Source organism: Pyxicephalus adspersus, chromosome 6 (genome assembly GCF_032062135.1).
Source record: "Pyxicephalus adspersus chromosome 6, UCB_Pads_2.0, whole genome shotgun sequence".
Classification (NCBI taxonomy): Eukaryota; Metazoa; Chordata; class Amphibia; order Anura; family Pyxicephalidae; genus Pyxicephalus; species Pyxicephalus adspersus.
Window position 1 is genome coordinate 56,282,991 of NC_092863.1, and position 7,462 is coordinate 56,290,452.

General features: G+C 39.9%; 1 protein-coding gene and 1 pseudogene across 1 annotated transcript in view; one reads left to right on the forward strand and one right to left on the reverse strand.

Annotated features, from left to right (window-relative positions):
• Window positions 1-7,462, forward strand: part of MLXIP (MLX interacting protein) — a 42,177-nt gene that overhangs the window by 12,010 nt on the left and 22,705 nt on the right. The gene's annotated exons all lie outside the window — the stretch shown is intronic.
• Window positions 6,419-6,577, reverse strand: LOC140334420 (U2 spliceosomal RNA; annotated as a pseudogene).

Sequence of the window (7,462 nt, forward strand, 5' to 3'; positions counted from 1 at the left end):
GAGCCTGTCCACACGTTCTTTATGGAAGGGGTTCTTATGGGAGATGGCATGCCTACATCAGTAAGACCTGAGCTTTACCAGCTGCCCAGGTCTGCAAGAACTTTACAAGTCTATTGATGCCACTAAAAGTAAAGTAAGTAGCAGAAACAAAGTAAAATTAAAAAAAAGAAATGCTCAGGCATGCTATAGGGGCGAATGTGGGAGGTTTGGAGAGTAGTTTAAGCAATAGCTGAGTGTAAAACTTAATAGTTTGTGAAGAATAACTTTAGTGTGATTCTATTTTATTTCTTTCTTTCAATGCAGGCTCTGAAATGACAAGTTAAAAATAGTGCTTTAATGCACTCACTTTATCATCACATGATTCAGGGTGCAATAATCTGGGTTATAACATTCCACCCACTTGAAGGCCATGCACACACAACTTTTATATGAGGAAGTACGTGCTCTAAAGTCTATGCTATGGAACTTCCTCTCCCCACCCACATTGTTCAAAATATTTATCTAGGTCTGTATATCATTAGAGGAGATGAGAAACTTATTTTTTTTCCCTCCCATGGTTTTTGTGATGGAAGCAAAGCAATTCTGTTATTTTAGTTATTTCTAGCATGTATCCCAGAATTTGTCAGAATAATACAAATTAATTTGGTTGGACAGGTATATTACAGCAATGTCTGAGCTCCAGCTAAACAACCCTTTGAGTAGCAGACATGTTGCTGGTTATGGACCAAAATACAAGAGCTTATTCAGAGGGCTTAGTGTAGCATCCTAAAGTACCTAATGTTTCACTAATTTACCTATTTGGTGCCGTGTTACTGACAAAGCCTGGTATGCTGTTTTGTCATATATCTCTGGAGGACAGAGTTGTGATCAATCTACATGATGCAAAACATTTGTAGTCTGCTACAAATGATAAACTTTTGATGGTTTTGCCCTGACCATGTTGCCGGACATGCATATTTTTTTTTCTTACCTGTTTAGGTCCTTTGGTAAACCTTCAGAAGTTCTGAGACTCCTACTGGACACATCTGTCTGAAGTTAGCTGCCCAGCAAACTGGTGTTAGGGGCCAAAGAGATATTAGGGTCAATCTGCTACAAATAGAGTTTGAGCAGTGGTTCTTTCCCCTTCCCCACCACAGCACTATGTTGTGTAGTAACAGTGGTGGTTTTGCTGGATTACTGCGGTGATCAGCAAAGTGGGAAGTAGGAGGGTTTAATGTTGGGTTCACAGTTGTGGCGTTTTCAAGTAGTACAGCACAGTTAAACCGTGTTTTCTCACCCTATAAAAAGATGAAGACTGGAACCAATGGGTTATTTCCGTCAGCTATTTTTTTTTTTTTCCCTAAGTGTCTTTTTGTAGTAACGTTGCCACGCATTTCTTTCAGATGCTACATACAGCGTCCAGCTCCTACCATATGAAAGGTTAGCACTCTGGCCTTTGTTGTGCTAGGTTCCAGGTTTGAACCTTGGCCAGCACTATGTGCATGGAGTTTGCAGGTTCTCTCTGTGTCTGTTTGGGTTTCCTCCTACATTCCAAAAACATGCAGTTTAAAAAACAGTATAAAAAACTTATGACTGAGTTAGAGACATTAGACTGTGAGCTCCTTTGAGGGACAGCCAGTAATATGACTATGGACTTTGTAAAGTGCTGTGTAGTATGTCAATGCTATATAAATACTGAATAATAATAATAATAAAAAATGTATCAATTTTAACAGCAAGCAAACACCTAGGTATTTGTGTTTGCTTTCAGATACAACCTGTAATCACACCTAACACCCAGAAATTTCCAGTAGGTACCCAGGAGTGATAAACTTCATTCTTTTCCTGCCTGTCTGACTTTTTTTTATAGTGACATTCCCCCAATGTTCACACTGAAATTTTCACTCCCTTCTGACACACATGACTACTTTAAATGTTGTGCTAGAAATGCCTTCAGAATAAATGAATGTTTTACAAATAATTTTATATATAGGTCCTCTGATTTTATGTTGAAACTGCTTAGAATGTACATCCTGTTGATAGTTGTGGGTAAGCAGATGTGCTGTAATTATCTCACTGAATTGCTGAGTTGGTTTACAATGCAAACTTGGCAGTGGTTTGGAGTGGTGAGTGATAACGAATTGCTTTTAAGCTTTCACACTGTAAGTTCACTCTGATCTCTGGAAGGCCACTTGAGCACTCATCAGCATATGCTGTAAAGTCTTATGGGGGGCTTAGTAAAATTTACACTAAACACTATTATACTATAATATGTTATGTGGTAATATTTGCTTGATAGGGAAATTGATTCCTTTTATTAGATATGTTGGTTGAAGTAAGCTTTGCTTTACCACAAAGCTTGCTTAGACATACCACTAGCTCGTGATAGGTTAACTTCTCTAAGCACAAATAAAATTAGCATGAGCTTGTAATCATCTCATCATTAAAGTGGACTAAACTGCTAAATGCTCAGTTAAGATACATAAATGTGAATAATCTCTTCTATCAAAGGGTTTGTAACCCTTTTTTCAGTTGCTTATGTGATTTAAATATTCCCAGAACACATAACCAGGAGAGTAACACTCTTTGCTGTTAGAGATAAAGAATGCCATGGTGTTACCTCCCGGCTTGCTGATCAGTCATGGAAGGAACAGCAACACATTGAGTTATCAACCTCCTAGGGGATCGGCATTCATCAAGCTGTGAAGCCTGTGGGGGATGGCAATGTGTAGGAACACCATTTAGACAACCCTCTTCAGGGAATGGGAACCAGGTTTTACAAGAATCGGGATGAAGATGGCTCTTAACATTGAATGTTTTTGTATGAAAATTCAGTTAATGAGCCATTCCTATTATTTGTTTCCTTCTCTGCTGTCTTATATTACGAGGCAGCAAAACATACTTCTACAGAATGTAAGTCTTAAAAGGTATAGAAGGTTATATCATGATGGAATAATGTGAACGTGATGTCATGATGGAATAACCACCATGTGTGCAGGGACACAGCCCACCTTCACGAGCCGGGATGTGTTCTGCGGGTCTGGCCATTGCCCCCCCCCCCCCCCCAACTGGGTTCTGCTCAGGGTGACGCCGGCCAGAGCGGCAGAACACCCAAAGGGCCACAGAAACCACCATATTGGCTTGTAGTTTGCCTGTGCCTGGTTTATACTGTGCTAGTTATAAAACAGTCACACAGTTTTCCTGCTTTATCTTTATATGTACCTTCTACAATTAGATCATCTTGTCCCTCCTAATTGAGAAAATGAAGGTGAATTTCACTACCGGAAAGAGGCGACAGACAAGACCTCTGTCAAAAAAAGATGAAAAAAAAATCCATCAAAAAAGAAATAAAATCATTTTCATACCTGCATCATACAGAATATATATTTTCTTTTTGTGATAGTCTTGAGTTTGCTGATAAACCCCACAGTGCAGCCTAAAGTGACAGAATTATTTTAAAAACAGAAGTCCTTTAAGACATTTAGTAAAAAAATGCTTATGACAGAAAAAACCTTTTAGGTAGCTGCTTTTCTTTTCAATCCAAATATTACGCTTGTAGCATTGTCCATAGTTCTTGTGAGAACACCTTTTCATTTTTTATGTGTCCTCCCTAAAGTGGCAAGGAAATAACACAACCAGGGTTATCTGGCTTATATGTGCCCAGCCACACTCTTTGTTAAGCTACGTACACACTTCCAATTATTATCGTTGGAAAACGAACGACGAACGATCCTGCACGATATCTACGAACGATCGTATAGCACCGATCCTGCACATACAGATAACGACACGATCATTCGTAGATATTGTACACACAATAGATACGATCGTTTGAGCGATAGAGGAACTATGTGCACGACAGGAAGTGAACGAACGTTCGTTCATTACGCATGCTCAGCCCATGGACGATCAACGAACGATCGTACACACGAACGATGGTCAACGATCGTCATCCGATCCGCCGGTCCGGTCGTTCCTTTCCAACGACTTTCCTCGTTCGTCGGCGTCGTTGGTTACTTTTTTTACGAACGATTTTTGCCCAATCGATCGTTCGTCGTTCATTTTGAACGATAAAAATTGGAAGTGTGTACGCACCTTTAGAATGGTAAAAGGTTTTTCTGTTGATTCACTGCAATCTGGGGCTCTATTAGAAATAAATAGAGAATGGTTTCACCAGATAGGTGAGGTGTAATTTGTAAGAGCTACACAGATGGCAAAAGATGGGGAGAGTTTTGGCCTTTCCTTATGTTGCAATAAAAGCATTTTCTATGTTTGTCTGTTTTTCTGTTTCTTATGCTTCACATCCATAGAGACTGCAATGGACAAAATGCTTTAGAAAGCCACAGCAAGAACACAAGGCCTTCAGTCTGAGAGAAGAATGTTCTTGTCTCAGAATTTTTATAACAAAGCAAAGATAAAGTCTAATAAATATTCAAGAAGGTGGAAAACAAGAATTGTTTAATCCACAAATACCGTAAAACGTTTGCAAGCAACAATGTTTAGTTGAAGTCAGAAGACATTGTTTTGAGATCTTACGAAAAATACTTGGAATGTCTGCCTAACCAATTTATCATTTGTATTGTAATGATATAGAGGTCAATATAATATATATCAAAACTAAACACATTCTTTATCACTCCCAGGTTGTCTTCTCCCTTCACAAGAAGGGTTCTAGAAATGTCTGTTTAGCAAATGTTACTAAAGACATAATTCCATTGAATGTACACCAAAGGGGCTTCGTGTACAATTCTGTACTAGCACAGTTGATTTTTGTAACGGCTGCAAGTGCTAAAAGTCTATTTTAAAACTTTGTTTTTTTCCATGTCTGTGTCCTGTTGGACTGATTTCATATTTCTTTCTGTTCTGTCTGAGGTAATTTCCAAAGTGAGGATAAATCTCCTCCTTGTTGTCCCAGTACAGAATGCAGTCCTGACCGAAAATTGCGTTTCTTAACTTATTTTTTTTTTTTCTTCCACTTTCTAAACATTAACTAATCCTGGCTCCCCCCACCCTATAGCACATCGTCATCAGTATGCTCAAACTTTCCTCTGTGTGTGCAAGCAACTGGAGTTATTAACTATGAAAGTGTGTTTGTAGTAATGTTCTCGCCTACCTTCAATGTATTGCCTACCCTTAGCAGTCAGCTAAGATTTTCAGGAAACGCCTTCATTTAAAGGTTCACCCTGTAGACTGGTCATCAGAGTTCAAGGTTATTCCTTGTTTTAAGTGCTTATCTGTAGTTTTGTTATTTGTAATCTCCTTTGGTATGTACATTCTGGCCTTGTTCCTTAAAAGTATAATCTGCAAACTTGTATTTTTATAACCAAGGACAAGTATCTGTTTTCGAAAGCACTCTCTGCTTACATAGTTACATAGTAGGTCAGGTTGAAAAAAAGACCAAGTCCATCATGTTAAACCACTAGGGAAATTACCATATCACAGATAATAAACCCTATGGATCCACGGCAAAAAACAAAACAAAAAAAAAAAATGGTAATTTAAGATTGTTACGCTTTACATCAAGTGTACTGCAGAGATACAAATGATTTGATCAGTTACAAAACTAGTTCTCACTCTACTTGTTCTGGTATAAATACAATGGATGTTTTTTTTGTTTTTGTTTTTTTTTTATCGAATCTCGCGATCCATGCTAAAACACACCCCGTGAACGGTAAAAAAGTGTAAGTGCAAAAACACCACACAAAGAACGTACACTGGGGTACTATTTGGTAAACCCTCCTCTAAAGAGGAAGGGCCACCCTTTTCTCCAGACCCTCCGAAGCGAAGCTCCAGACGAGGGCTGGATACTAAGCCCACCCAGCCGAAGCCGGGATGGACACACATGCCTCCCTGACCGAAGCTAGCGAGGGGCCTTTTCTCTCTGGGACCGCCAAGGCAGGTCCCACAAGATACTAAGCTGGGAGCTCTCCCGAAGAGAGACTCCCACTAAGGGAGACCGCCTGGTTTTTAGGCCAAGGCATTCTCCCAAGACAAAAGGGCTAGCCCATAAGGGAATAGCACCCTCTATCAAAAAGTGGCACACAAATACCACACCAGTGACAGTGCCAAAACGCAAAAATACATTTAAATATTAAATGTGCACTGTGCATAACACACAGGGCAGCAGGTTTTAAAAATTGCCCATCTGCAATGACCGCAGCCAATGCAGAAAAAGGCGATGTGCCAAATCAAGTATAATCAGTGATGTGACTGTGCATCTTAAAAATCAGTGGGGTCCCAAACCCAGTGATTCTAAGGTGCCCCTGGATTGCCACTCCAAGGGTACGACACTGGAGCGAGATTCGGACCACTCGTCGGACCGATTGGTAAGACCAAGCTTTTCTCCATTCCCACCAGCGGGTCAGTCAAACCTAAGGGAGCTACCTTATTAGGGCAGGCCCCATGCTCTTCCTCCGGTGGACAAGGCCGGCAGGTTTGCATAGGGCGGCCCCTTACAGAGCTACACCAAAGGTAGACCGTCCTTAACAGAGGTACTGGTGCACTGCATTCCCCCTCAAGAATGCAAGTGCCTTTCCACCCTGAACACTGATAAGAACAGATACTACACTTGATCTTAGCCAAAAGGCCGAGAAGCGATACAATACAATGGATATTACTGTAGTCACAGGCATTTAAGCTGGCCACCACCAAAAAAATTTGAAGGGCTCACTATGTAGCTCTATCCAGACCTAACTCCTGTGTTTGTTATAGTTGGTATTTATGTATGTAATACATACACAGCTTAAATGGGAAGCAGCATCTTCACACAAGTATTATGGCAAGTTAAGACTGTGTCTATTTGGGTATTACTTTGAGTTTTCACTAAGAATGCTCCAAAGCCAGATTTTGAGTTGTCCAGCCATTTAAATGATAGGTAAGGAATCTGGTGTTTTTGTGGAGACTGATGAGCAATGCATCTCTATACATAGATAAACTTTTTGTTCCCTTTAAACCCAATCACACAGCTAAACAATTGGTTATGGAAAGAAAATTTTATAAACTTGTGTTTCTGATGCCGAACAGCACTGTTTAGTGTTATGCTCATCCAAGGCCTTTGTATTTTGGAAATACACATCCTGGATATTTTTGGAACTGGACAGGAGGCATGGTTAAAGTTGGCTGCATAGTAAGCTTGGAAGATGATCCTGCCAGTGTTCATTGCTATAATTAGAAGCCCAGCTCTCTTCTTGTAGTATGTAGAATAATGCTTTATAGAGGGATTTTCCTGAGTGATCACACAGCTTCATTGACTTCACCTCTACCAGTTGCAAGCATGTTGCAATTTTTGTTTAGGTTTAAGACACACTAAATACCACAGTCAGAATATTCTTTGGGCATATATTATATACATAGGAGTTTTAATTTAAGTTCCGCTCTTCCGGGATCAGCAGCTCTCTATTGCAGAAATAGAGAGGCAATGTTCCTTCTGCAATAAAACATGCCGGATCACTGTCTTTATCTGAAAAGAAGATGATAGTGGCGC